This window comes from Corythoichthys intestinalis, chromosome 9, assembly GCF_030265065.1.
Source record: "Corythoichthys intestinalis isolate RoL2023-P3 chromosome 9, ASM3026506v1, whole genome shotgun sequence".
In the NCBI taxonomy this organism is placed as follows: Eukaryota; Metazoa; Chordata; class Actinopteri; order Syngnathiformes; family Syngnathidae; genus Corythoichthys; species Corythoichthys intestinalis.
Window position 1 is genome coordinate 32,655,277 of NC_080403.1, and position 14,687 is coordinate 32,669,963.

The following is a 14,687-nucleotide window of genomic DNA, read 5'->3' on the forward strand; positions in this document are numbered from 1 at the left end:
TAATCTTGTTATATTGAAAAACAATCAACATTACTTGTGAATAATTGAAGAGTACAAAAAAAAAAAATTCTTTCCAAACTAACTCTAATTTCCGTTACCGATTTACAGCAAAACAAATTACCCCGCAGTGACTAGACACAACGTCAATATAAATTTTACTCCTTGCGACATTAACCAAGCAAAGTGCGACAGACATAACAAGCGTAAATATTTTGTGGTCGCCAAACTATGACAATACACAACAAGTGTACCTTTATGATCGTTTTAACAACCACGGTATATGAGTTATATTTTCAGTGTTTGACCGATTATTGATCACCCAGAATTTATTAAATCGTCATCAGTAGGGGTGCACGATATCCATTTTTTGAAACCGATACCGATCATTTCCTGCTCCTCAAGGCCGATACCGATACGATAACCGATAATATATATATATATAATTTTTCAATGTATATCCAACAAGTATTGTGCTTTGTCAGCAGATATTATTATTATAAAATATTTGGTGCAACAGGAGAGGAGGCTTTTGTCATCTTGGTCCATGAAACAACTTTCTTAACCTGGCAATTATTGAACAGCAGGCCTATCAATAACCAAAAGGCCTCTCACGAACTTGTAAACATAACACTGTAAAATGCAAACATTTGCTAATTGCCATAGTATGGTTTATAACTCAGTGAAGGAAAAATACGGCCTCCAGAATAGTAACAAAACTTTGCATACTGACAAAATAGGAGCGGAAACAAACGCACACATCCCAATTCGACACCGTGCCAAAAACATTATTAATAGGCCTGATAACATATTTGGTTATCGGATTTATTGGGATGACGTCATAATTCCTATTATTGGACCGATAATTATCGGACCGATAATTATCGTGCACCTCTAGTCATCAGTGCATTTTTAGTTTTTTGAATACACATACCTATTACTAAAGTACATACAGAGAATGAATAAAAGACTATGATATAGATAATTTATAGGGACAGGGTATAAAAAGAACCGAAGCGTATTTGAATTAAAGATTTGCTATATATTTTGAAGCAGTGTCGTTTTTGGCAGCCCTATTAATCTTTGTCTTTGTCTTTTGAACGAAAACACTTATTAGTCTTAGTCATATTTTACTCATTTTAACATGTGTTCGTCTTCATTTAGTTTTAGTCAACAAAATCTCATACAAATACAGGTAGTCCCTGGCTTACGACGTACTCGATTTACGTGATTTTGACTTTACGACGACGTTTGTTTTTTCAATAATGTTGACTTTTGGTTTGTGATGCATGCTTTTATCGTGGTGCAAGAAGCGTAGAGCAGGTAATACTAATGTCACGCGAGTAAGAGCGCACACGAGGAGGAGGGCATTTGTTGCCACGAAGATGTCGCGCAACCGAGTGAGAGATTACAGATTACAGCTGCAAGCCTACGCGCACTTATTTTGCCTGTGAAGCATCCACAGAGGCGTATTAGTATTTATTGTGCGTTTTCAGTTGTGGTCAAATACTTGGAGCGAGTTTATGTGACTGTTTTTGATGATGTGCGGACTCTAACTGATACATGCTAATCATTTGTGTGGATTGTTATTGCTGTATCAGTGGCTAGTTATAAACGCAAATTGTGGTTATTGAAGATGAAACTGATTTCATTTTTATTGAAGTTTCATTCTGCAAGTGTTAATGTCATGAGTAGCTGAATAAAGTCAGCCTGATATCGTCATTTTGGAGCTTAGCTCGCTGTCTAGCTAGGACTTTGCTCCAACAACTTGGCGAGGACAACACAATGATGTATAATACATGTTTTTGGATAGTTATTTTGAGATTTAGGGGGTATATAAGGGTACTTAAAGGTTTAATTCTGACTTCCCAGAAAATTCTTATTCGTAACCCGGGACTACCTGCATGTCTAGTTGTAGTCGACAGTAACCCAAAATGTTTTCGTCTGTAAAATTAAAAACTCATAGTCCAAAAATAAAGGTTTCCAGCAATTTCGAACGAACAGACGAGCACATACTGTAGTGTCTACATGGACAACGCCAACTTTGTGATCATAATACACACTAAGTAGGAAAAGCAGTACATTATTTTCAATTACCGTGATCCCTCGTTCTTCACGGTTAATGGGGACCAGAACCCGCCGCGATAAGTGAAAAACCGTGAAGTAGTATAAAGTACTATAAAAATGCTTGGCTTTAATTAATGCTTCACTGAGTGAGTCCACTCAAATCCGCGCAAGCTGCTCACACACAATGAGTTGCCACAGCAACTGTTTAACTAGTTAAACGATGATTGATGCATGCAGCGCTTTTGAAGTTCATGACTCTGGCAAGATCAAACACAAACATCTGTCCGTCATCTTTAACTTTAATAAGCAACTTCAGTGCACGTGCAATGCCTGGCGAACAAAGATCAGGGAGAGGGAGGTAGAGAGGGAGGGAGCGAGAGTGAGACTACACGATCGGCTCCAGACAGCTCATCTGTATTATTATTATTTTTTTAATTGGAAAAAAAATCTGCGATGGACTGAGGGCGTGAAGTTTGAAGCGTGAAGCAGCGAGGGATCACTGTAAACCCACCTAAAAGCCACAAACTGTATGCAAAAAAGTTGTCAGAGCGTTTAAGAGGATGCTCACATGCGAATTAATGCTAATGCTATGCTAACGCAACGAGTTACATTTACTGTGTGATGATCGCTCAGCACAGACCTTTAAAGGCTAAAGCAATATTGCATATTCCCTCTTGCCAAGATAAGAAAATAAATCTTACCATCCATTTCCAAGCAAGCCGGATGGATTACAACCTAGCTTAAAACACATCCTTAACTCCAGTGAGGGAGATGCCCAGCACATCTCACATGAGTGACACGACCCAAATATTGCTACAATGCAAGGTGACGTACTACACATAAAATATGAAAATGTTACGCATTGTGAACAAATGACAGAAACTGTCGCATTTTTGCCTTGTTGTCATTTCCTCAGACGAAAACTGGCATTCGTCTTGTTATGTTCTAGTCTCCCAGGCCAGGTTTTTAGCTTGTCATTGTCACATCATCGTCAAGAACAAATTGTTCACCGACGAAACATTTTCGTTAAGTAATTTCTATGAGTGTTCTGATATCTATCGACAGCATGAAGTACCAAGATAATATCCTACAGACATTAAATGTTCCTCCCCAATTAAATTTTAGCATTACTCTATTTACTTTTAGCAAGTAATGAAACCATTCTGGAATAACGAGAAGGAGAAATGATCTAACACTTTAGATATAACAGTATCTTGTGCCCCTACTCTTTGTGTTGCATCCTGCTAAACTAAAGACAACAAACCACCACGCACAAGCTCAAAATACTGCTTCGGGATATGGCGGCAAATGTGTTTGGTTTGGGGTTAAGGGACACTTAGAAGTGCGTGGGCCTCAGCAAATTTTGTTTTGTAGCTTTGAAGGTGCTGCAAAACCAGCATTTACATGCGTGATTAATCCTTAATTACAGGTACAGCACAGTTACTGTACATATAGAAACATACAGGAAACGTCATATCTGCAAAACACAAATTATAAAAAAAATCACAGCAAACAAGTACATCCACACACTAAAGCTGATGTTTTCGTTTCCAAGTGTGATTAAATGTCAAATTTGCTCTCTCCCTCCCTCTCTCACACAAGCACATGAACACACACAGTAGGTGGAAGGGATGGCACATAAGACTGACTGTCAGCACATTGGCTTAATTACTGCCACCATATCTCCAGTGAATATTCTTCCCTGACATTCTTGCCAGCCATTCCTTCCCAAAATTGACTTTTCGCTTGATAATACTCTTTAATCCTGGTAATCTATCACGTGCAATTTGTAATGCCTGCTCAAACACAAGAATCATTTTTCCGATGCTTTCATTTAACCTTTGCATTGATAACAACGCTAATATAGAGCATAGCACAGAGCTCACCATATTGTTTTAGTTTGGCTTTCATCATTCTAAATTAGGCCTGAGGAATAAGGAATTCTCGTGATTATGTTTCAAATATAGTGCAGAGAATGCACAAAAAAAAAAATGGTTTATGTTTTGGTTACTTGTTTGTTCCGTAACATGTAAGAAAACAGGTTGATTGTTATCCAAAGTAACAGCATAAACCACCAAGATTAACAGTCTCCTTTCATAGCGGAGTGTAGTAATCTCTCAATAATTAGTATTCCCAACTTGAAAGTGAACAATTTTACATCAAACTACCCTCTACAGTCTCTAAACAGAACAGTTTCTTTGCTAAAGCAAGTTCCACCCTGAACAGCCATATGTAACACCACATCACCCAATGTCCACTCACCGGCCACTTTATTAGGTACACCATGCAAGTAACGGGTTAGTCCCCCATTTTGCCTTCAGAACTGTCTCAATTCTTCGTGGCATAGATTCAACAAGGTGCTGGAAGCATTCCTCAGAGAGTTTGCTCCATATTGACATGATGGCATCACACAGTTGGTGCAGATTTGTCGGCTGCACATCCATGATGCGAATCTCCCGTTCCACCACATCCCAAAGATGCTCTATTGGATTGAGATCTGGTGACTGTGGAGGCCATTTGAGTACAGTGAACTCATTGTCATATTCAAGAAACAAGTCTGAGATGATTCCCGCTTTATGACATGGCGCATTATCATAAAGTAGCCATCAGAAGTTGGGTACATTGTGGTCATAAAGGGATGGACATGGTCAGCAACAACACTGCGGTAGGCTGTGGCGTTCCAACGATGCTCAATTTGTACCGAGGGGCCCAAAAAGTGCCAAGAAAATATTCCTCACACCATTACACCACCAGCAGCAGCCTGAACCGTTGATACAAGGCAGGATGGATCCATGCTTTCATGTTGTTCATGCCAAATTCTGACCCTACCATCCGAATGTCGCAGCAGAAATAGAGAATCATCAGACAAGGCAACGTTTTTCCAATCTTCTATTGTCCAATTTCGATGAGCTTGTGCAAATTGTAGCCTCAGTTTCCTGTTCTTAGCTGAAAGGAGTGGCACCCGGCGTGGTCTTCTGCAGCTGTAGCCCAGCTGCCTCAAAGTTCGACATACTGTGCGTTCAGAGATGCTCTTCTGCCTACCTTGGTTGTAACGGGTGGTTATTTGAGTCACTGTTGCCTTTCTATCAGCTCGAACCAGTCTGGCCATTCTCCTCTGACCTCTAGCATCAACAAGGTATTTCAGCCCACAGAACTGCCGCTCATTGGATATTTTTTCTTTTTCGGACCATTCTCTGTAAACCCTAGAGATGGTTGTACGTGAAAATCCCAGTAGATCAGCAGTTTCTGAAATACTCAGACCAGCCCTTCTGGCACCAACAACCATGCCACGTTCAAAGTCACTCAAATCACCTTTCTTCCCCATACTGATGCTCGATTTGAACTGCAGGAGATTGTCTTAAACCATGTCTACATGCCTAAATGCACTGAGTTGCCGCCATGTGATTGGCTGATTAGAAATTAAGTATTCATGAGCAGTTAGACAGGTGTACCTAATAAAGTGGCCGGTGAGTGTATATTTACATACAATATACTATGTGCAATATTTACTAAGTGCAATATTCAATGCCTCACTGTCAACTTCTATTCACACATATTCTATGTGCAATACTTATTTAGATGCAATATTAATGTGCAATATTCGATGCCTCACTGTCAACTGCTGCTACCTCACTTCAATTATTTGCACTGCCTGAACATTGGACTGCCTCATACATATTTATATTTATTTAGATTTTATACTTTTATCCTTGCAAGCCACTTTTGAGATTTTTACTTGTCTTGCACTGTAAAGGGAGATGCTCCACAATTTCATTGTACAAATGTATAATGACAATAAAGAGCTATTCTATTCTATCCCATACAGTCAACTATCAAAACAGTTGTCAGATGTGTCGAAACGCTAATCAAAATGCTAACACGATCAAAATAGAGAGCTTTAAAGTGAGCATATGCATCACAAAAAAGGAAACTTCCATCCATCCATCCATCCATTATCTTCCGCTTGTTCATGGGGTCGGGTCGCGGGGGCAGCAGCTTTAACAGGGAAGCCCAGACTTCCCTCTCCCCAGCCACTTCAACCAGCTCCTCCGGCGGGATCCCAAGGCGTTCCCAGGCCAGCCGAGAGACATAGTCTCTCCAGTGTGTCCTGGGTCGTCCCCGGGGCCTCCCGCCGGTGGGACATGCCCGGAACACCTCTCCAGGGAGGCGTCCGGGAGGCATCCGAACCAGATGCCCGAGCCACCTCAGCTGGCTCCTCTCTACGCGGAGAGTAGCGGCTCGACGCCGAGTCCCTCCCGGATGACCAAGCTTCTCACCCTATCTCTAGGGGAGAGCCCGGACACCCTGCGGAGGAAACTCATTTCGGCCGCTTGTATCCGGGATCTTGTTCTTTCGGTCACGACCCAAAGCTCGTGACCATAGGTGAGGGTAGGAACGTAGATCGACTGGTAAATCGAGAGCTTTGCCTTTCGGCTCAGCTCCTTCTTCACCACTACGGACCGGTGCAGAGTCTGCATTACTGCAGACGCCGCACCGATTCGCCTGTCGATCTCCCGCTCCCTCCTACCGTTACTCGTGAACAAGACCCCAAGATACTTGAACTCCTCCACTTGGGGCAGGATCTCATCCCCGACCCGGAGAGGGCACTCCACCCTTTTCCGACTGAGGACCATGGTCTCGGATTTGGAGGTGCTGATCTTCATCCCAACCGCTTCACACTCAGCTGCGAACCGCTCCAGTGAGAGTTGGAGGTCACGGCTTGATGAAGCCAACAGCACTAAATCATCTGCAGAAAGCAGAGATTCAATGCTGAGGTCACCAAACCGGACCCCCTCAACGCTTCGGCTGCGCCTAGAAATTCTGTCCATAAAAATTATGAACAAAATCGGTGACAAAGGGCAGCCTTGGCGGAGTCCAACCCTCACTGGGAACGAATTCGACTTACTGCCGGCAATGCGGACCAGACTCCGACACCGGTCATACAGGGACCGAACAGCCCTAAACAAAACCTTTTAAAAAAAATATTACATGATTAGAATTTCTAATGACAATATTCATCTGCACTTATATGGGAAACACATCATACTAATTCCGCATACTGTACACGTCTCATCATGTGTCAGATCAACAAATTCCTTAATTGGATGACTAAAGGTTAAATAAAATAGACTGTTATAGTCTTAATATTGTTGAGCAACATTAGAAAAGACCAGGCATAAGGTAGGTATAGTAAAAAAAAAAATGCTTGTGAATTGACTGAATGCATTTGCGAATATTGTTCCTCATCTTATCATGGCTATTCAAATTTGCACATATCCCACTAAATGAGATTTCAAGCAAACTTTAAAAAAATAGGAACTGCATCGTTCCTTCCATATAATAATCAACCAAGAGAACAATATGTCCTAGCATAAGACAATAAACCGCTCCTGCTGTGTACACAAAAGGCTGGTTAATACAAACTCCAGAGTGGCTATGCGGTCAATAGTTAGCCATATATTCTTCCAGTCTGAACAATGGTAGTGTTGTGAGTGACAACATTTTTTTGCAGGTTGTTTGTTGTCAAAACTGAGGTCAAGCTTTCCTGATCATGTGACTGCTCAAGGAATTGTGGCAGATGAACACCAGAATACAACAAATTAATGACAAAAGGCATTGATGGATCTTTATCAGAAACTAGTTTTTATAGTATCTAAGTAGCTTAGTGTCAGCTGCGACTTTTCCAAGTGAATGGCATCACAAAGTCACAGATGTAATGTCTCGGCTGTCATGCTTTTGTGGCAACTTCAGAGGATTCCATAATAGGAACTTGATAGCTTCACGTGCTGTATCTAGAAGGTATTTTGTGCGCCTTTGTCCGCCATTGCTCATTGGCCCCTGTTGCCGTTGTGGCGCCATAAATCACTTGTTAATGACTTAGGCATTAAAACTGAAGAGGTGTCAGATTGACATCTGATTTTTATCCATTGGAGAAAAAATCAGAATTGAACGATTTACACTGCATGAGAAAAAAAAATCTGATACATATTGCATATGAGCAATGAAATCAGAGTGAAACTAGCAGAGAGTTTTGTTGCCAAAGCAATGTAAACTTTCTAAACAAGAACTATATTCCTGGGCAAAAGCGGAAACCAATGGCCTGTCCGACAGCCTCCATGACTGTACATACATTATAAACATTGTGTTTTACAATAAGACTTAACATGCTCGTAATTTCATAAGTGCAGTCGTGGAGATGTATCATCGTTCACATGAGCTTATTTCTTTACATTGTGTTACTTTACATAATATGGAGCCATTTTTCTATAAACAAAAAAACACAAAAAGTGTTTTTAGAGGCTGGAACTGATAGATGGCATTTTAATTTAATTGAATGGGCAGCACTGATTTCATTAACAACTAAATCGAGTTAGCAGGGTGGTCACCGAACATTTTAACCCTCTTAGTCAAAGTACTGCCTTCTCATTTCGCCATATACTTTTCTCTAGAGTGATTGTACTTAATCCTTTATAGGGTACCCATTGAACTCATCGGCTGCCATTGACGGCGCTATAAGTCCAATCCATTTTGACTGGGATTCCCAGATTTAATGAATTCGACATCTGTTGTCAAACTTAGTTTCTTATTTACAAAAAAAAAAAAAAAAAGGTGAGTATGTCTTATTTACTTAATATCCAAATTTTAAAAATCCAATGCAAATCAAATACACAATTCTCATTTTCGGAAATGTTATTTTTTATTTTAAATGTATAAAAAATAAAAATAAAAGAAAAATAAATACTATAAAAGAAAAACTGAATTTTTAAAAAATGGTATTGGTTATTAATGTCATTTTATTTGTTATTTATCAACTTAAGAGTCTTATCAGGGGCTGTAACCAAGAAGCATTTCTGTTTACATTCATTTTCATTTTGTGTTTATCAACACTTTATTATAGTTATAGTTTAACTTATTCTGTTTACTACATGCTATTGCAAATAATTGTTAGGAATTATAGCTTGCTAGCTATAGCCATGTAGCTAGGCCTACATATTTGACAATTATAACAATCATGTGAAATGAGGCGTTTGGTATTGTGTATGGATCTGGCTGGCTTCAAACGAGAATCACGCATGCGCCTGACCTTGACCTGTGATGTCACATGGTAAGATGACATCTGTTGGAAAAGTGCATGTAAAAAGTAAATGGATAATTATGCATTTCACAAAAAGATATTCACGCAATATATTGGAAACAGAACATTCAATTGCGATATGCGTATTGTGTCACTTCATATCGCAACACACCAACTAGTGCTACAACGATTAATCGATTAACTAAAGTAATTCAATTAGAAAAACAGCTTCGAATAAAATTTTGCTGCTTCGAGTATTTTTTTAATTGGAGTGGCGTTGTAATAGTTTGTTTGAAAGTGTTTGCATTTACCATTATTGATTTGGGTGGATACACTGCCCTCTAGTGGCAACAGTGAATATGATATAACCAATTTAACATGGCTGAATCTAGCGGCTCCCTGTTAAGACCAAAATAAGGTATGTTTTTGTAGCCAGAAACTCCACTCATACCGCGGTCCCAGCGATAAGAGTGGCGGCCCTCCCACGGATCAAATTCCCAGGGCGGAGCAAGCCACAGCAAACAGACCGCGGAGTGGACCAATCAGTGACAAGCGGACGTGACGTTGGTAAAGCGACAAGAAACTCTACCGCGAGCAGAGAACGGAGAAGTTTATTCAACATGGCTAGCGCGAGACAGACTAATGTCTTGACTTGTTTCGATGTGTTTTTGTTCATTTAAAACTGAATTTAACGCGGATTGGAACATATTATTGGCTCTCCCGTTCGCCAACTGTGTCGTTGTGGAGACGACTTCCGACGCGCAAGAGTGACGTTGCCCGTTAAGAACACGTCACGCAAATAAACGAATCTGATTGCACGGATGATTTGTGTTTGAAAAATACAGGGAGAACAGTCTGGCCATGCCAGGCAAATGTTTTTGTATTAGCCAATATGTTATTTTGTACATTCGTAATTAAGTTTATATGTACATTTAGCTGTGTTTTTATGTGTTTGAACGATTCGTTAAGAGCATTGTAAAAAAAAGTTGGCATTATCGATGACTTTCGCTATGCAAGTTAGCCAATTGTTCTTTTGTTGTTGTTAGATCCCCATTTATTTATTTAAACCAGGGGTGCCAAATCCCAGTCCTCGAGAGCCCCTATCCAGCTTGTTTTCCATGTCTCCCTCCTCTAACACACCTGAATCAACTAATCAGGATCGTTATCAGACTGCTGCAGAGCTTGCTGATGAGCTAATCATTTGATTCAGGTGTGTTAAAGGAGGGAGACACGGAAAACAAGCTGGATAGGGGCTCTCGAGGACCGGGATTGGGCACCCCTGATTTAAACCATTTGAGGCTAAGCTCCGCCATTTTATTTTTAAATGAAAGTGCAATTCAGCATAGTTTGAAGAAACACTCGGGAATCTAATTTTGTATTTGCATTTAATGCACTTTTGAAAGTACAATCTTAGCAAGCCTTTGTTTTACATCTCCTGAAATTTATCCTGCCAACTAACCCAGATAGCAGACCGACGTTGAAAAGATGTTGGCTCAACATTCCGCTGTCGATCTTATATCGTTGAAAAAACGTCACTTTTGCACCCTCAATTAATGTTGGTTCAACATTGAAATCCGTACAAAACCTAAACCTAATTTCAATTATCAGTAATACTGGAACGACGCTGAATCAATGTTATGTTTTCGACCAAAACGCCCGCTCATCCATAATTCAATAACTTTTCAATCATATTTCCCTGTCAATCATGAATAAACTATTTGTCAACATTAGTTCATCAAGTATAAAACAATGTTAACCCAACCATCACCTGACATACCAACGTCAACCATACTGATGATTTTGATGGGAAAAAAAATCAACGTTTATTCAATGTCGGTCTGCAATCTGGGAACTAATTTACATATTAATCGACTATTAACTCATTTGCTCCAAAAAACGTATAAATATGTTCTATTTTTAATTGCTTCAGTGTCCCAAAAACGAATCTTTATGTCTTTTGCGGGGTTTTTTTCACAATCCGCATCTATAGGTTCCCATGTATCTCAGATAGAATGCACAAAGCTCAAACCCTATTTTAAAGCAATAAAACTGGCCTGAATGGATGACAGGCGGCGGACGACCGAGCAGAACAACCGGTAGAACGCCCAGGATGCCAGGCGCTGGACGACGGAGCAGAACGACCGGGACCACTAAATGCCGTACAGTCCGTGATGCTCGCGAGCAGAGCCCGCAGAGATTCAAAAAAATCTTTTTCAAACAGGAGGCGATGAGGGAAAAGTTTAACCCGCTTTCGCGGCCAATGCAACGTCATCTTTCTGTTAGTTATGTGTAAATAAATTGTTACTTTGCTATCAAAAGCTCTATTTGTCTTGTGGTTTATGTTATTTTGTAAAAAGAAAACATTGTTCAGATTTTTGGGATGTAACTAAAGTTGTGTTTGAAATGTATGCGTTCACAAAAAGCTCAATTTCTCCATTTTTTCATCCGAAATTGGAAAAATGCTCAAACTAAGCTACTTTCTAATGCTGATTTCTAAAAAATGGAAAAACATATTAACTTACTTTTTTTCTGCTGAAAGAAGAGAGTAATCTTTTTTTTCGGTGGGTTCCATGTTTATATAGCAATAGAACAGAATTTTCTGTGGGCCTTGCAAAATCAGTCAAAATCCAGTAAAACGGCCAGGAGCGAAGGGCCTTACGCCGGTGAAAATGGCTGGGAGTGAATGAGTTAAAATAATCGCTAGCTGCAGCCCTCATACCAATATGTTGAGAATATTGCCAGCTCCAATGAGGAGGGTTGAATTTGGCTGCTTAGGCGGAGGTCTACATTCTCAGAGTGCTTCTCAAGTTTATAATTATATTTATTGTATCAAAAAAAATATGGATTAATAATAAAAAAATATATATGGCGGAAAACACAGACAAGACTGAAAAAGCAGTTTCTGCTCTTGCACTCCTCTTTAAAACAAACTGCTATATTTTAAGCCAAAACAACTGTTGTTTGATAGAACGATATGTCTATATGCTGCAATAGCAGATTCATGGTGCATTAAGCCCCCGAACTATTTTTAATTGAAAAACCCTGTTTACAGACGTCGCGCAACCGCTTTTGTTTCAACCCAGCCATAAAACCGAGGTATTTAATCATATTAATTATTCAAAATGTCTGTCATTTTTAGCTTAGAAAGATTAATTGATGTCTCATATTTTGTTTGAAAAAAAAAAAAAAAACGACTTAAAAAAATTATTCACTCACATATTTTAAACTTTGAAACAAATTACGTCACAATGAAAAAATGGCGTCTGCAAAAAAGTCAGATATCTACCTCATAACTATTGTTTAATTGTTTGTTTTTTTTGTTACTTTCGCTTTTTCTCCGATATGTTAGATGATAAATAATCGATCCAAGCAAAGAAAAATTGAAGAAAAAAAAAACGTTTAAAAGTGTAAATATATGAAAAAGAAAATCTCGACCACTCCTTGATGTCTGCGATTTCTGCATTGCGACCCTTGTTATATTACCATGTTTCACCCATAAAATCCCCCAAAAATCCAGCTGTAGCCATTCACAGCTGTGTCTTGACACTCGATGATACATGCTACATGGAGTTTTTCGATCGAAACAAGGTAAGTACACGATAATATATCGTTAAAGTCATGGCGTCTGTAATTCTGCTCTTGCCTGCTCTCACCTCAAGATAGGGTTTTGCTGTTTATTTTTATTTTATTTTATTTTTTTTAAATGCTCTCCTGTTCAAAATTGTTCTTTCCCCGGAAAATTGAGATTTTAAGCTTTCCAATGATGTATCACACATGCATAGCGGGCAATTTTGAAAGTTGGCCAAATTGGGGGTCTAAGAGCGGAAGTTCAAGTCACCTCAGTGTTTTCCGCCATATACTTATAATTGAGATATATGGACAACAGGTATTTAAGAGGCAAAGTTTTTTTTTTAAATTTACCAAGAATAGGCACTTGACCTTTTAAGGTTAATAAGTACATTCTAAAATGTCCCTATCATGCATGGCAAACACCTGCCGGTTTACTTCCAACCTGTGTGACCTTCCACGTGCTACTAGTGACATTGTCCACCACGATGTGCTGACAATGCAATTTTGAAATTTGGATTGACTGAACAATGAATTATAAATATGACAACACGAACTGTCACAGACAAACACTAAAGGCACAGATGTTGTCAGAGTAACATCTCAAGTGACACCATTACAAGCCCAGAGCTAACACAAAGTCCAGGCCTACTTGAGTTCAGTAATTGGTCAACTAATTTAAGTAGATTCAAATTGACACTTTAAAAAATCTTAACGCACTACTCTGTTACTTTCCATACAGCTTCGTTTCAAAACGATGTTAGAATATGCATTGAATATTACGCGAGCATTTTAACACGAATGCACGGCTTGTATGTGTCAAGCAAACAGCTAGTCGGCATACATGTGTTACTATTTATAGCAAAAGCGCACACTTCACCATATTCTGTCATGGTGACCGACAGCGTTTTCATAGAAACTGTCAAATGTGTGCTTCCATTATCTTACGAGAATGTGAGAAAAGACAAAGTAAGGCTAAAAAGTGGCGAAACGGTGTGAAAAAAGGAAGCTACATCATAAGCACTACTGGGAACTCATTTCATTCAAAGTGAGCGGCATACACCTCGCTCACGCTCTTTTAACTTAAATGGAGATGACCGAGTGGACATGTTAATGCTATACAGCAACGGCGGTCACGATCCGTCCATGACAGCAACACGAACAGGTTGGAAAAATCCGGCGAACCGAAGATTCTCCCTCTTGGCACATCTGTAAATACTACATGGAAAAGGGATAGCGCGCGAACGCCAAGGCGAGACTTACCTTGACGACACAACGGAAGAGTTTTAGTCGAGTGCGCTGCGGGCTTTGGTGTCGAATATGAAAAGAGATTAGGCGATTTAAACGTCAAATGTATGATTCGCCGCACTCGGCTTGGTTGCCGCTTCCTCTGCTCCAACTAGTATTTCGACGTGATTGTGGGCGGAGCTACACGCTGCGTCGGATACAGACGGACATCCAATCAGAGGAGACGCTACGTAGCAGAGACAGGAAGACAAGATAGAGGTCATACTCTGCTCCTAATACTGACGACCAAAGTGCTTAACTGTGTACACTCGTTTACAAACGTTAGTGTTGTGGGGGCAAAAATATGAATTAGAAGCCATAAAGTATTTATAACTGTACAAATACGATTTTATCGTTGCCCAGGTTTTCGAAATCAGTTTAGTGTGCGACTTTGCTCCGCCCACGCCGAGCCATAGTAAAATACAGTGAGGCATGGTTAACCCTTTGAAGAACAGTCATTTAACTCATTGGCTGCCATTGACAGCGACAGATGTCCAATTAATTTTAAATGAGAGGGAGGAAGAGAACATGAAATATGGGCATTCACAGCAGGTCATTCCAAGTTTCAATTACCGTAATTTTCGGACTATAAGCCACTACTTTTCCCCCTCATTTTAAATCCAGTGTCTCTTATTTATCGATTTATATGGGTTAATAGGTAACACTTTATTTGACAGTAGCGTCATAAGATTGC

The 14,687-nt window shown here is 39.7% G+C and overlaps 1 protein-coding gene across 2 annotated transcripts in view; it reads right to left on the bottom strand.

Moving 5' to 3' along the window:
- The window catches only part of ndrg3a (ndrg family member 3a), an 84,405-nt gene extending 70,267 nt beyond the window's left edge, over positions 1 to 14,138 (bottom strand). For both annotated transcript variants that reach the window (XM_057845535.1, XM_057845534.1), the window contains exon 1: positions 13,970 to 14,138. The gene's annotated coding sequence lies outside the window, so the exon portion shown is untranslated. The remainder of the gene's footprint in view (positions 1 to 13,969) is intronic.
- Positions 14,139 to 14,687: the final 549 nt, after the last annotated feature.